A 17,296-nucleotide genomic window follows, 5' to 3' on the forward strand; every position below is an offset into this window, starting at 1 on the left:
TGTGTTTGTGGCAGCTGTTGCTGTGTCAGTGGTGCTGCTTGCTGCTTGCTGTTTGCTGCTGCTGCTGCTGGTTTTGCTGCTGGATGTCTTTATATTTTTTTTTATTTCCCTCTCTGTCTCTCTCTCTCTTTTTCTGTAGGTTTTGTGCAATGAATGTATTGCATGTGTGGAGTGTGGGTACTGGATGCTTTTGTAGGTATCTGCATAGGTCCATGTGATGGCCTCTGCACCAATTGTAAGGCAGCATTTGCTAATTGCATGCAGCCAGTTGTGTACTGATTGCATGTCTCACTGTGATTTCAGGACAGTGCTATAAAAGGGTATGTGAGATAGGCGTTGCTCTTTCAGATTGTAAGGGCGTGGACCATGCTGGTATGCTGTTGACAGTGTTCTGTGAGTGTGAAGGTTAGTACGTCTCTCATGCTTCATGCTGTGTTGTAAATTCAGGTTGCTGCATTTCTCTCGTCTGTTCCCTGGTATGTATTGATATATATATATATATATATATATATATATATATATATATATATATATATATAGATGTGTACATATACATACTTTCATATATGTACATTAGCTGACAATATTGGGTACAAGCTAACAATTCGCAGGGCTGTTTCTGTTAACACTACACTAGTATGGGAATCCAGTAATTGGGACAGTAAAAGTCTGCCTGACATGCTTTGGGTAGTACACATACTATATTGCCTTTATCTTCATTCCTACTATTACATGTTCCACTTATTTAGCACTATATTCCTGTATGAGAGTCATGGCTTACTGGTAGGTCATACAGACTAGTGTTACAATGGTCTTGTGGTAGGGCCTACTAGTATGCTTATATTTTGCTTTCAAATTGAGTATAGGGCCTATCAGTCAAAGTGCTGGGGGCACCTTTAAGCAGTTAAAGGGGTTAGTAGGTCTCACAGGAGTCAGGCTGTGTTGCAGATTCTGGTTGCTGCATTTATCTTCACTGTTTCCTGTAGTGAGTGTGTATGGATACTGACACCTACCACTATATTTCATATGTATTAATATATATATATATATATATATATATATATATATATATATATATATATATGTGTGTATGTGTACATATACATACTTTCATATATGTACATTACCTTACATTATTATGTACAAGCTAACAATTAGCAGGGCTGTTACTGTTAACACTAAACTAGTATGGGAATACAGTCGTTCAGGCATTACAAATCTACCTGACATGCTTTGGGTAGTACACATCCTATATTACCTTTATATTGATTCCTACTATTACATGTAATATTTATTTCAGCACTATGTTCTCGTATGAGAGTCATGGCTTAGTGGTAGGTCATACAGACTAATGTTACCAAGGTCCTGCGTTTGGAACTGATAGTAGAAGATTTTTTTCTTTCAAACTGAGTATAGGACCTGTCAATCAAAGTGCTGAAGGCACCTTTATGCAGTTAAAAGGGTTATTAAGTCTCACAGGAGTCAGGCTGTGTTGTAGATTGTGGTTGCTTCATTTATTTTCACTGTTTCCTGTAGTGAGTGTGTGTGAATACTGACACCTACCACTATATTTCACATGTATTAATATATTTATATATATATATATATATATATATATATATATATATATATATATATATATATATATATGTGTGTGTACATATAATACTTTCATATATGAACATTACCTCACATTATGTGCAAGCTAACAATTAGCAGGGCTGTTTCCGTGAACACTAAACTAGTGTGGGAATCCAGTAATTCAGGCATTAAAATCTACCTGACATGCTTTTGGTAGTACACATCCTATATTGCCTTTATATTGATTCCTACTATTACATGTTATATTTATTTTAGCACTATATTCTTGTATGAGAGTCATGGCTTAGTGGTAGGTCATGCAGATTAGTATTACCAGGTCCTGGGTTCAAGACTGACAGTGGGAATTTATTTTTCTTTCGAAATGAGTACAGGACCTGTCAATCAAAAGTGCCAAAGGCACTTTTAAGCACTTAAAACCAGGTCTGCGCTCGTTTGCGTGGAGCTCACGCATGCACACTGGCGGTGAGCTCCGCTAACATCTGCCAAGACACCCGCTATTTTCTTTGAAAGAAAAGAAAAAGGAGTGACAGGAAAGTGGTGAAAAAGGGGTCACAAAGAGGGTAAGACAGTAGGGAAACAAGCTTGGTATTTGCAGGAAGGATGTAGGTGAGACCCATAGCTGCTCATGTCTTTCTCAGCAACAGCTGTGCATTTGTATGCAATTTGGTGTGACATTTGGAACCTTCCACCCCTGAGAGAGGTGTCAGGACAACATTACTACCTATTGTACAGCCAATTGTAATTAACAGTTTCGATGTCTGGCAGACATGTGTGCAACATGGACAGCTATGTATGGGGCGTAATTTTTTTGTGGGTACAGAGTGCCCTTTTTTTTGTTTTTTTATCAGGTGAGAGTGGTATGTCAGGTGAGGTAGTCGATATAGCTGGGGAGGTAGGTTGGGTAGGTTAACAGACAAGACAGACAAGACACATACAGGGGCAGTGTATGACATGTGGGGGGGTTACACAATTGACGGGGACGGAGGTTAGGATATCCAAGACACATGAGCCCACAGATGGCAACAGTGAAACTGATATCCCCACCCATAGGCAGTTGCCACTGTTCCTTCACAGCCCAGGATGGGGCTGTGCTGGGGGCTGTGCAGGCGGGACAACGGGCAAGCCCATAAGCTGTGCCACCCGGGCCTCAAGCTGGCATAGGGGCCCAAGAACAGAGTCTTGGATCTCCCTTTGCACCACAGACCGAACACCTTGGAGGGTGAGTGGACATGCTCCTCCGGCCACGCTTGCAGAGGGGGGGACGGGCCCCATCCCCTGCAGTGCTTCCACCCGAAGGTGCCACAGGGCCACCGGAGGAGGGTCCGGCCTGGGCACTAGTGCCAGGTGCACTCGCCAGCTGAGGTTGGAGAGGTGGGTCAGCTGGGACCTGCCTTCCCAAGCGTTCTAGGTTTGTGTGTATGTTATGTTAGTTTGGGTTAGTGGCATATTATTCCATTCAAATTAGTTGTAACAGCATGCATTGGTATTCCCATTAAACAAACACCCAGATATTAACTCCATTGAACAACGGGCATATCAATATCACATGCATTATTTGAACAGAAATACACAATCGAACAACATGCAGGGTTGATTAATGGCAACAGGCCATCAGGTTTGCAGGTTTGCAGGTATGACCAGGGCACATGCAACAACAGACATGCATATATTTTTGAAACAGGACAAATGTCCATGGTTAATGAAATGTTCACATACCAATATTTAGTGTTTTTTTAATTTGCAATTATAGGGTGGGTGGAAAAGAAAATGATGACACATTCATAAATTATACATTGATATACATTTGTAATAGAAACACAATTAACCTGTGGGTGATACTTTCCAAATGATTCTTACTTGACTGTCATGCTAGACCTGTTACAGATACATCACTATCCTAGTTATTTTGAATTTGATCAGATACATCATCCTGCTACACTTTGATGACAGGGCAGGGGACAACTATGGATGTTTAGTATGTCAGACAATCATTCATTCTATCTGCAAATTGCTGACTGTGATCACCATATACAGATTTTGGCCTGTACATTCAAGAGTCAGACACACTGAAATCAGTTTGGGATGTTAAGTTTTAATTCCCACATGCATTTAGTTCTGTAGAACCACACTGAAGCTTATATATTCAGGTGTTATTACTATGTTATTCATTGATACATGACCCTTTCTGTCACTCTCACACATCCTGCAATTTCACAGTTCAGGTTGGTACTTCTAGGCTTTGTTCACATATTAGACCTGTGGGGATTACAACACTTTCCAGCAGCCTCACTTCTGTCATGATTCAGCATTTCAACGGGGGATATATCTCACATGTGATTACCTCAGATTCTGAAGCTGTACTCTTGAGACTACTGCAAGTTATACTACATTGAATTAATGGTGGGACATCTGTATTACAGCACTATTTATTTCTATCACTTATATTTCCAGTTTCACTTGCATACTGATGAACTTGTTGCAGCCATACCTGCAGACTTTTACTTGCTGCTTGCACATTCTATTACTTTTAAGTAATACACTGCAGTCTTCTGCTACATGCTACACTATAATATTTATTTACAAGTACTAGGTGGGATTATTAACCTGCATGGTGGCGCAGCTGCACCAGCCTGCGGTCATGTGTCTCTCGATTCATAGAGCGGACACCTGCAGCTGTAATACAAAACAAGTAATATTGGGATACACATCTCCATGGTATCAGCTAGTTGAATTCCTTACATACATAAGTAAAATGTAACTTACTCAGTAGTGGGGCGTTGGGCATATCCCGGGCCTCCTGGATCCATTGAGTCAACTGGTCTTGCTTACATCGCTTCAGGTCCGCATGGTGGTGATGGACCTGCTCACCAGTGCGTGGAATGCCAGTAGCACTAGTCAGATCATGAGCCAACTGGTCCCATGCCTCCACCCTGTACGCTCCCCATGAGACCTGGCCCTGCATGAGTTGGGCCTCATGATGGTGAATTAGGAGCCAGACCATGTTTCTGGACTCCTCAACGCCCCACTGCTGTGCTCGAAAGCAACGTCCCTCCCCTACTCCTCTCATTCTGCCTGCAGGTCTATTCTACAATCGTTTATGCTGTGTATTCCCGCCTATGGGGCTTATATATGCCAATTTTCCCGCACATTTCTATGATTGGCCGGTTTAGAATTGTATCTACTTCACAGAAACTGCTTTATCATGCTCCATTTTGGCTTACATCCTATATATATGCTATTTCTGCTTTTCTAAGTGCTGCTGTCATGGCTTAGTGGTTTAGTACCTTGACTCTAGTGCATGGTATCCTGGGTTCGAATCTGACCACTGAATTTTAAATTTTATGACTGTCTAGAATTGACTTCAGGAACTGTCAATCAAACATGCCAAAAGCACTTTTAAGCACTTTAAAACCTGGTCTGCACTCGTTTGCACGGAGCTCATGCATGCGCACTGCCGGTTAGCTTGTGGGCACGTCGCGCAAACGGTGTGCGTTGGTTTACACCTTAATTGGCTAGTAACACACATGTTAAACTAAGCACAGCTAGTTGCCACAGTTTGAGACTGTTAAACCAGTCCTTAGCTACGGGCAAGCAGTTTGCAGTTTGTAAAACACTACTTAGCTACGGGCACTCTGTCTCACTGCAGTTTAGCTATCAGCACATTTCTACATACTTTTATTATTGTATTACTTGAAAACATATGCTCCATTTCATTCCATTTTACAAAAGGAAATACTTTTGCAGTTGTACAATACTGTCAGGGGCCTTTTTAGTGCTTATTTACAAAAAAAAAGAAAAGGTTGCTGTGTGGGCTCGAACCTTGCCTGCCTGCTTTTAAGCCGACAACTCTACCGCTATACTATTACTTCTTGGCTTACTTTGCATATTTAGTTCTTATATCCTTTTCCACTGATTGCTAACTGCAGTTGCGCTAGTAGCACACCCTCAAGCGCACACAGTAGCAAACATTTACGGGGTTTAAAAAAAATAAAACAGTTTTTATTTTCATTTTATAACATCTGTTCACTCTTTACATTGCTGGTCTGTGGGGGCATGTGTTGTGTAGTGTGTTTAATCACATTTCCATGGCCTTTCTCATGGCTGTTTACTTTCAGCCATTACAGACTTCCGGGGGCGTGTCCGCTTGCAGGGCTTAGCCAACGGACACGCCCCCTTCTGTCTTACATGGACCGTGTAAGATTTACAGTGTGATTCAGCATGCCTCATGCACCTCATGCATATGCATGACATGCTGACATCACACTGTTTAACTGCAGCCTCCGTGTAAGAGTTATAACTCTTACACGGAGGCTTCCTGAATCTGGCCCAATATCTTTTAGTGAGATCTCAACTAAAGACAACATTTACACATATTATTCGAAATGTTACAACACTTGGTCATGTTTGGACTTCTTCTTAATCTCCGAATCCCTATCAAACTTTATTTTAAATATTTCTGTAGATCCTAGATTCCTATCTGACCATGCAAAAATTTCTCTTAATATTATATTCACTTCAAGGAAACCTTTAAATTCTTTATACAGTAACTGGACACTAAACAATAACGTATTACATAACAGCGACATAATTCAAGAAACAAATGAGATATTATTAGACTTGGATACCAATCTTGAATACTTAAACATACCAATGGATATGCAATGGGAGGCTTGTAAAGCCAAATTAAGAGGTTTCTTGATAAACAAGGCTTCATTCTACAAAAAGCTTAATAAAATAAAGGAGCTTAATCTAACCCTAAAACTTTCTACTGTTGAAAAGAAACAGAGGCTAAACCCAGGTCCTGCTTTAGACAAACTGATAAATGATACCCAAAAAAATCTATTAGAGCTACACCAACAGAATTATTCTCTGCAAGAACAAAAACTTATCGCAATGTACTCAGAACGGGCACAAATTCCATCTAAGACCCTTGCTAGAATTATAAAAACAAGTCAATATTCCCCTAGAACTTCTGTGTTACAATACCAAAATAAAATTTACAAATCTGACTCGGAAATATTACAGCTATTTTATTCTGTTTACTCTGATGTTTACTGCAATAAGACTGAGAAAACCTCTAATCCGCACATGGTAAACTTTCTGAATACTGTTAGATTCCCCTCTTTGTATGAAAATCAAAAGTCCATGTTATCTGCTCCATTGGAGCTTCAAGAGATCCAACATGTCATTACCAATTTTAAATTAGATAAATCCCCAGGCTCTGACGGGTTCACCACCAATTTCTTTAAAGTTTTTAACTCGACAATTTCTCCTATTCTCTTAAAGATATTCAATTTCATTATAAAAAATGGGATCTCGGATTTACATTGGAATACCTCGAAAACTATCCTGATTTTAAAAAACAAACAAGACAAAACTGATCCCCACAACTACAGACCCATCTCTTTAATAAATGTTGACATAAAGATTTTATCTGGTATATTAGCCAATAGACTTAAAAACATTATGCCTTTTATAATCTCTTCAGATCAGGCAGGCTTTATGAGTCACAGACACACCTGGGATAATACTCTAACTCTAGATTCTTTACTCCACCTTACAAAAAAAGACAGAAACCCAATTTATGCCTTAACACTAGATGCTTCAAAAGCTTTTGACAGAGTAAATTGGGATTTTCAGTTCCTAACATTAACTCACTTTGGTATACCCAAAGCCTTTTCTGATATGATTAAGGTACTTTACGAAAACCCCTCCACTTTCATATATGCTAATAAAAGCATATCTAACCCAATTAAGATTACAAATGGAACGGGACAAGGATGCCCATTATTCCCCTTTCTTTTTAATATCTTCATTTAACCACTTTTCCTATATCTTGCTCAAAACACTCATCATACAATCCCTAAAATTCTAAATACTAACATAATACTTTCTGTGTTTGCTGACGATCTTAACCTATACTTTCAATACCCTAACACAGATCTGTGTAAAATTATAAAAACTATCGACATATTTTCTAAGGCTTCTGACTATCAGATTAATCATAAGAAATCACATATTTTCCCTATTAATCCGGCAAACCACAAAACTAATTATTTTCCTGATTTTTTTTTGGTACAACTTTCAATCTCAATTATCTGGGCATGCATTTTGAACATAATCAAGCCTCTATGCTTCAAAATAACTTTCTAAAAACTTGGTCCAAAATTCTCCAAGACCTCCACAGATGGAAACTCTCAAATCTATCCCTTTTATCAAAAGCCACGATAGTGAAAATGAATGTTTTGCCCAGACTTCTCTACCAAATTTATGCCTCAAATCTTAGTATACCAAACTCCCTGTTCTCCAAGATAAATAAAGAATTAGCCAAATTTATTTGGTTTCCTAAGTCAGTTAAGATATCTTATGCTAAACTTTCTTACCCTAAGTTTAAAGGTGGCTTAAACATGCCAAACATTCACCTCTATTACATGATTATTTGTGCAAACAGAATTTTATCTATCTCAAAACTTAACCCAGATACCTATAACTCTTCCCCTTTATGGATGAAAATATGGTATCAGCATGTTCTCATCAATAAAATTAATCCTAAATCTCTCCCGTTTCTTTCCCTACCTGCTATTAACAAATATAACTTATCCTGTACTCTAAAACATAAAATCAGACTATTCCAAAATCTGATAAAATCTATCAACTTAGAAGAAACTCTCCCTTTTCTTCAACCTCTGCATCTCAACCTGAACTTTAAAATCAACAACTTGATGATCGATCTCTCTGATTTCTCCCTTATTAAAGGTATCATAGTTTGGATCTTTTTAAATACAAAGACAAATCCCTTTATGATTTACGACTAATTTTTACAGTCAATAATAAATACACAACTATTTTACGCCAATTAAGAGAACTAATCTCTTCTAAATTTACAAATCCCAAGGTCAATTCTCAAGATATCTCTAGACTTTGCAAGGTCTTATCTGCTATCTCAAGTTCTGAAAAAATGCTATCCAGATCATATGCCTTCATAAATTCCATATTACATAATTCCGTTTGCCTTTTTTCGGATTACTGGGATAACCAAGGTATTCGGTTTACAGAAGAAAAAAAAAAACTATCTGCCCTAAAAACTACTTTAGAATTATCCCCATTCAAAAAACTCATCTACACACAATTGATGATCAATAATAACTCCTACTTTACGCCTTCTATGCTTAATAAATTTGACTCCAAAATTTCCCCTACTTGTACTTGTTGCTCTTTCCCAAATGCGGATATACTGCATATATTTTGGTTCTGCAAACATACCCACAAACTTTGGTGTTCTTTAAAAGTTCGTCTGGAGAAAATGGGATACCAAAAATCCACCCTCTCTTGGGAAACAGCGATACTTCACATATCTAACATGAAGTTACCTAAGTTAAAACTTCATGTTCTTATTATTCTCTGCTTCCTTACCAAATTATATATTACGAAGAACTGGTTGGACCGCACCAAACTGTGTTGGAAGGGATTCAAAGAGATGGCTTTGAAGTATATTTCAGTGCATAAGTTTATAACCAAAGGGCCTAGGAAAAAAGCCTATCTTACAAAAGTCTGGAATTGTCTTTTTGACTTAATTTTATGTGATTAATTCAACTTCCAGCTTATTTCTGACCATATGGCATCTGTCTCTTTTTGGGTTTTATTTGGAGATCCACTGTTATCCCTTATAATTCCATTTATTCTTCTAACCTTTTCTCTATATAACAGCATTATAGTCTGTAAATATTGTACATAGTTAGTGTTTTTTTCTTTCTTTGACTATATATAATATTATATTGTTACTTTGTTTTTTGTTTAGTTCATTTACTCATGTATACAATATTTTTATTCATAGACTGCACATTTATTATTTTTCTTCTCTGTATTGTTCTGTTATTGTGTTACAAACTTAATAAAAAGTTAATTGATAAAAAAAAAATCTTGAACAGAGCTATAACAAAGTTGCTAAAGTTACAGCAAATACTACTTTCAGAACCCACCACTGTATAAAACTAAAAAGCCTCAACTGGTCAGAACTATCCCATCAAATAACATATCCACAACTTCTTACCACCTATAAAAGTCTTTTGAATTCATCTGCATGTGTAGCACTAAATAACATTTTATACAACTATGTTCCCAGTCAGTCATTATGAACCAATGACTAAAAAAAATCATGTCTGTCCACAAACCTATCAAATTTGCTGGGTATACCATGTTACTAAGACCTGGAACTCCTTTTATCTACCCATCAGGTCAATATCTTCCCTCTCTTCCTTCAAAACCATTCAGAACTACATCCTATCCAAAAGTTGGTTCTGTTCTTGCTCAACACTAGAAAAAACTATATCCCCAAATGTGGACAAATACATATTCATACTATGCATCTTCTTGCTCTTTCTTCTTCATGTACTTCCTTACTTTTGTCAATTTCTCTTCCCTGGCTTTCCCTCTGAATATACCATATGCCTGTTTTTCTTTCACTTTGTATTGCGTTTCCTGTTTGTATTATACTAACGTACCTTTAGTGTCTCTATAAACTGAATAAAATTTCTCTAACTGTTAAATACTTGTCATATAACTTGTATCTACTATTAACTAATGTTTTCATATTATATCTAATTTGGTATAATTAAGTATTATTTAAGTATTTTTTAGCCCGTGAAATTATTATTCTTAAAATATTTTGTAATACTTGGGAGCATTTCTCCCTGGGCCTCCAATGAAAATGGGCTCCCAGTTTTCCCAGTAATCAGATGTCAATAACAAAATAAATAAATAAATAAATAAATAAATAAATACATAGATACATACACGCATACATACATACATATGCATCTATATGAGTATGCTTAAAGTTATCTAAACATTTAATATCAGCAAATATTATCTAAACTCAAAAATATTTAAACACAAAATATTGACAGATATAACCATGTCCAAAACTAATGTCTTTACACTGTGGCATGCCTTCCTAATCACCCCCTCCTCCCATGTGTGGAGATTGTACTCCCCACATCTCCTGCTAAATATATATACTAACTACAAGGTCGCATAACAATGAGGAAAGGGCAGAAAACCTGCATTAGTATATCTTTAGTTTTGTTGATATTTTGTGTTTGAATGTTTTTGAGTTGATATTATAGACAGATATTTATTTTATATATATATATATATATATATATATATATATATATATATATATATATTTTATAGAGAAAGAGAGAAAAAGATGAATTTAGATAGGTATTTGATATTTAGATTTAGATTTAGATATAGACACACACACACACACACACACACACACACACACACACACAAACACACATCATACATTTTCTCCTGCTACTAGTTACTGTAGCTCTGTGTGATATAAAGAGATTTTTTTTTCCTCCGTGATATTGCAGAGACTCTAACCTTTATTTTTAATCTTTAGCAACTGATCACATAACAGTCTTCAGGCACTTTAAAAGTTCATCCATTGTAAGAATTTTACTGCTTTCCTAACCCCCCAATCTCACCACACATACCACTTCCATTTCCTGCTCTGATCAAGTAGCACACTCTCTTTTGACCCCATGTTGCAAAAGACCCATGGTGCTTTCCTTAACAGCACCAGCAATGTAGAACTTCACAACTAAAAACATCAGTAATGTTAATTGATCAACAAAATAAACAAATAAATAAATAATAATACAATATCATACTAAACAAAATAAATGCACTTGTTTTAACACAGGATAACTGCACAACAAAAAGCAGGATGCAGTCAGAGAGAAATGTAAGCTTTTGTATAATACAAATAAGAAAATATCAATTAAATTTCAAACTGTTTAGCTATTGCTTACACAATACTACAAGATGGCTTGTGATACGTTAAGATAATAGTATTTTAGTACCAAACATCATGTTTTGCAAATATGAAGATTGCACAGCTGTAATGTATCTTTATATTAAATTCAGATATGCTGTGTCTTCCTATGGGGCAAGGTCTTAGCTAAAAGGCGGTGTGTAGATCACTCCAGTTAACCTGTTAACAAACTAAAACTAAAATAAAATATTGACTGGTGTTCCACAAAACTATGTCCTGGGACTATTGCTGTTTAGTCTCTAGATCAATTCCGTTATCGTTTTTCCAAAGGAGTACAATTATTCCCTTATATAAAGATGTGGTCATCATCTTAGAATCTGACAATTCTACTCAGACCTGCTGTGTTTTCTTTAGTTTTACTCTGGTTCAATTATATTATTTATGTAAACAGTACAGAGAGTCAATATTGACCTTAACTCATTTCCTGCAATGGAGTTTGGAAGTTTAGAATGTAACTCCAATATGGGGAACACTACTTTTTTTTTTTTTTGACAGAATCTAATTATGTCCTGACATTTCAAACAAATATTCGTATCTCTGGAACTATAGGGGTTACTAAAGGAGTGTAAATGGCAAACTCAAACTATTTTTGGAATGATGGTATTCTTTAGGTTCTTTGTCTCAAACTAGGCTTTATAAGTCAAAGTAAATACAGTAACTATTATTTTATAATATTTTGTAAACAACTTACAAAATCTCCAAATCCCCTCAAATTACACAGGTATTATTAGTAGCATTTTGTTCGTCCTACTGAGATGTATGATATGAGGCTAACTTGTGCTATCTGTGCTACCTGGTTGTTGAGATATTTAGAAAAACATGAAATTTATGACAATATAGATAATTATTATATGGATAACAATTAGCATCTGTTTCCCTGCACTAGACAGCAGTCAGATATCAATACAGTTGTCTTCACCATTATGTAAGATTAAGTATTTTACTACTTTGTATGTAGCAAGGTTTTGAAATTATTAATGCAAAATATGAACAAGCAATATTTGACACCTTGAGGTGTCAGCAGGATGTAACTACAGAAACATTGGAAAGGATTTCCAAGCTCCAAAGCATACACGCTTATGGAAAGTAAATGGAACCACACCAACCCCAAGGACAGTCCTCCTAAAAACACTTCAGAGCATAACTATGTTGGAATTTGTCTTGATCTTTGATTTTCATTTCCACCCAAGTGCATAATATACAACACAGAATTACATCACAGCTCTATTCATGATATATCATTATCAGAGTTTTAACCAAACAAGCTTGTAAATGGGAAGAGTATATTTTCTCATTAGTTCTACCACTGTCAGAAATGTAGTAAAACTACACACACTGGGCATTTACATTTATCATTTAATTGTTGTTGTAGGTGGAAATGCTCATCACTGCCATGCAATCAAGCAGGCAGGCTGACTTTCATTTACAAAGAATCTTACATTTCTTGCTAGCATGCTTTTGTACAAGCTTCTTTACATGGATCAGTGGAAGGCCTCCTCTGATTCATTACAGTTAAACTTTCCTTTGGGTTTTTTCAGGTCATCTGATTTTAGCGCTCTGGCCATGTTCATTCTGCCTTTTTTATTTAACTGTACTTATAAAAACTTCTCTCATATAGTCTGTAACTGCTGGAACATTCTCTGCCAAACTTCACGTGGATTCTGGATCAGATTATTGCAAAGATTGCAAAACACAATACAGTGAAGAGAGCGCAGCCAAAAAAAGAAATAAGGCAGAATATCAGCAGAATACACACATAGTTCAGTGGTATGGTTGCAAAATGCTCACTGTGTGAATTCTAGAATAATGGGCACAATCAATTAGCAACACACAACTGCTATACTGTATTGTAGAGGGTAAGCAAATACATAGAAGCACACACACACACACACACACACACACACACACACACACACACACACACACACACACACACACACACATTGTGAAGTAAAAGACCGAAACAAGCACAACACAACAGATGGTAGCAAGGATACACAGCCATACAGTCATATACAACACAACAACAACTGAGGGCCAAGTGCAAAGGCAGCTGCTTCCTACATTGTGGGCTTGAAGGAGCAATGTATGGGACCATACAGAGCAAAAGGGGTAGAGAAAACGTGTTGGGATGATTTACTTTTCGTCTTAAAAAACACACAAAGCAATAACCAGTGTCTACACAGTTAGAAAAAAGGTTCAGTGTGATTGCAGTCCAAGCAAAAACCATACCTGGTGTGGAGTGGAATTAACAGTCAAAATCACTATTCAGCAATAAGACCTTAACCCAACATCTTGACCAATGCACGTGCCAAAACAACATGTAAAGAAAAAGAAATCACCTCAAATGATTCCCCTCTTAAAAATTATATAGGAACCTCTATCTAGCACAGGCACTGATTTTACACTGTGTTTGCCATTCATATGTGTCACGAAATACAGAAAAGCCCATAGGAGATAGAAAGTCAAGGATGGTACAGTGCCATTTCCAGCTACTTTTATAGATGTCATGACAGAATACATTCAGCTGATTTGTGGATCAGTCATATTATGGGATATCATTGGTGAGGAGCACACCTGTACCCTTATTCTAGTGATCACGGCTGCTATCCTGTCCAACATGTGATCCATTGAAATCTTGCTATGTGATAGGACATTGCTAAACACTCAACAAGTATGCTGACAGCTGTATACCCTGCATAGCAGGATAGGAATGCCAAGCTATAATAAAAGAGCACCCTTAATATACTGACTGATACTCAGGAAGTCCATAGCCATATGCAGTCATGTGTGGTTACCACTGCCTGAACTCTCCACTAATGTTGGAAACCAGCTACACCTAGTACATGTATCAAACAACTTCTAGAGTTCTACCATAGGATCTGCACAAATGCGTGACATTGATTCTACCACAATGGGGTGCTTCTGTCTCATGGACCAAATCACACAGCAACAAATATAGAGACATCACCTTACTCTGAAATATGGCCTCAGTCAAAGGTTGTTATACAACTAAAAATGCAGCCTGCAGGAGCATTACCACCACTGGGGAGGTCTATGAAATATAGTCATCACAACACCAATTGAGGACAAGACTTGTGTGTTATTGTAGAGAAATACAGGTAAAGGAATCTGGCCATGGAAAACTTTACAATACAAAAAATAAGAAAACAAAAAGGAAAAGTAGAAAAGGAGATTAGTAATGGAGAAGTTAAGGAAATAGAAACTCGGGTTATAGAGCACTTCCGAAGGGAAGGATTCAGTGTAGAAAATCTAATTCATAAAGCACCACAACAGGAAAGAACAATGGATATCCAATTTAAGGGGAGACCAGTGGAATGGGAAGCAATTGGTCAGGTGCCATATGAAGATAATTTAGAGCCTTTCATTGGAAATCAGTATAAATGTTCACTTGAAACTGAACAGCAAGGGAAGGAACAGGAATTTGTGGAAACTCTGATGCAGTCAATGTTGAGGAGTGATAGGCCAGCGACTTTCCATATGACAGAGCAATGGATTGCACAGGATGAAATTGAACAGAATCTGCCAGAGGAAGATGCTATAGAACTTTCTAAAGAATTCCTGTAGGAAATGGAAAACAAAAAATGTGCCCTTAGTTTAAGAGAAAATGAGTTAAGAGAAGAGTTGCTTGATTTAATAGACATAGCTAGACATATTAAGATCAATAAAAGAAATAGACCTCAGAAGGTCAATAAAACTCAAAAAGTCAGAAATTTGTAAAACAAATGAACACAGTAATTAGGACTGTCCATAGAGATCCATGCAATATAACAGAAGTAAACAGGATATATTACTGTGCAGCTAAATTAATAACTGATAAAGTTCAACCACAAGAACACAGGCTAGTGAGGGAAAGGAAGGGGCGAAATTGAATACCAAATTGTAAGTATCGAATAGAGAAAACTATTAAGCAATTAGCATGAGAAGTGTCACTGTTAGAGGAATATAGAAGAGGGAACAGATCAACAAAAATACTAAGAAAGATGGACATGATGAAAGCAATGTGCAGTATTAGAACAGATCAGCATCTATCATACACTATCGCAAATAAAAACCTAAACATCTCAGCATAGGTGGAAAAACTTAGAAGATATGTAGAAAAATATAAAGGAAAAGTACAAAATAAGCAATTTATTGATGACCCAAAAATGTTTTAAAGAGAAATGGGAAACAAGGTAAAAGGAATTGAAAGACTGGCAAAAAAATTAGAAATATATACATTTTGGAGAAGTATCTATGAAGATCCTGTGGAACATAACAAAGATAATAAATGGATAGAAGAAGTAAAAGAAAGAATAATAAGTTCAAAGGTACAGCATATGAAATGGGATGAAGTAACAGCCAGAGAGATTGAAACAAAGTTAAGAAAAGCCTCTAATTGGCAAACCCCAGGCACAGATGCAGTACCTAATTTGGTCTAAAAGTATTAATATCTTTGCATGAAGATTTACCCATGAGCAAGAACTATTTATATGCACACCCCAAACAAAGAAAAACCTGGCTTACAACAGGAGAATCAATGCTCCTACTTAAGAGTGAACTTGCAAGCTACCCTAAAAATTATAGACCAATAATTTGCCTTCTGATGACGTATAAACGATACACATGAATAGATGCCGATAGTAATCTAGCCTTTGATCATCGCATGTCTACAGTGGCGAAGAAATAATTCTATGTTGCACAACTTATAAACAAAGGTATGGCATCTAAGTTTAAGGAATTCATTGTGCCACTGTATCCGGCATTCATCAGACCTATCATTGATTACAATGTCTCCTTTGGTATGTACTTAACCAGGCATATCCAACAACTGGAACATACACAGAGGTTCCTCACTAAAAGAACACAGGGCATAAGTAATGTGTCCTGTGCAGACCGCCTCAAGGCCCTATCCCAGTATTCTGTCTCCTACAGGCTTTTGATGGGAGATCTATGCCTGGCATACAGGGCATTGTCAGACTCCACTCTGATGGACCTCCTGCATATCCACAAAACAAACAGTACCAGAATTACCCATTCTAAAGACGTAAACCTTGCCTGTGATATAAATAGGACCTGCTGTAGAGATAGGTATGTATCCCAGAGACCACCCCTTCTATGGAACAGGTTCCCTATCCATGTGAAGCAGAGTTCCTCCCTAGTTCAATTCAAGTGCAATTTGGGCAACTGGATGGGAAACCAGAAATTCATCCCTGGTTTGGCATCTATGTCTGTGATATAAACAGGTAACTTGCAAATGGTTCATCTCCCAGGCCCATGCTTATACTTACCAAAGGTATCAGAACTCGTCAGAGATTTGGGATGCATGGCTAAGCTTAAAAAGGCCCTTGTGGTCATTAGCCTAGTAAACGCCTATGAACAGACAGAGTTTTTTTTTCATTTAGAAGAAAACTTAATTATGGCAGTAGAACAAAAGGGCAATAAAAGAAAGTCATATGGAACAAAGGCTCATTTGTTGTTAAATAAAGTCATAGTGCAGAACTGTAAAAAGGGGAAGAATCTAAGTATGGCATAGATTGACTACAGAAAAGCAGTTGATAGTATTCCACATTCATGGATAAAAGAGTACTTAAAATGTATAAAATACTCCCTACACTGATCGACTACATTGCAGTGACTACGAAACAGTGGCAGACCACTTTGCAATTAAGCCATGATAAAGGACAAATTATTATTCCAGGGATAAAAATTCAAAGGGGGGTATTCCAGGGTGACTGTTACCGCTGCTATTCTGTCTTGCCCTTAACCCATTAACCTGCCTACTTAACAGCTTAGGCCATGGCTATAATTTGGCTCCTTGAAAACAACATGTAAGGACTTCTC

This window comes from Protopterus annectens, chromosome 5.part0, assembly GCF_019279795.1.
Source record: "Protopterus annectens isolate FY-2018-M chromosome 5.part0, PAN1.0, whole genome shotgun sequence".
Classification (NCBI taxonomy): Eukaryota; Metazoa; Chordata; order Ceratodontiformes; family Protopteridae; genus Protopterus; species Protopterus annectens.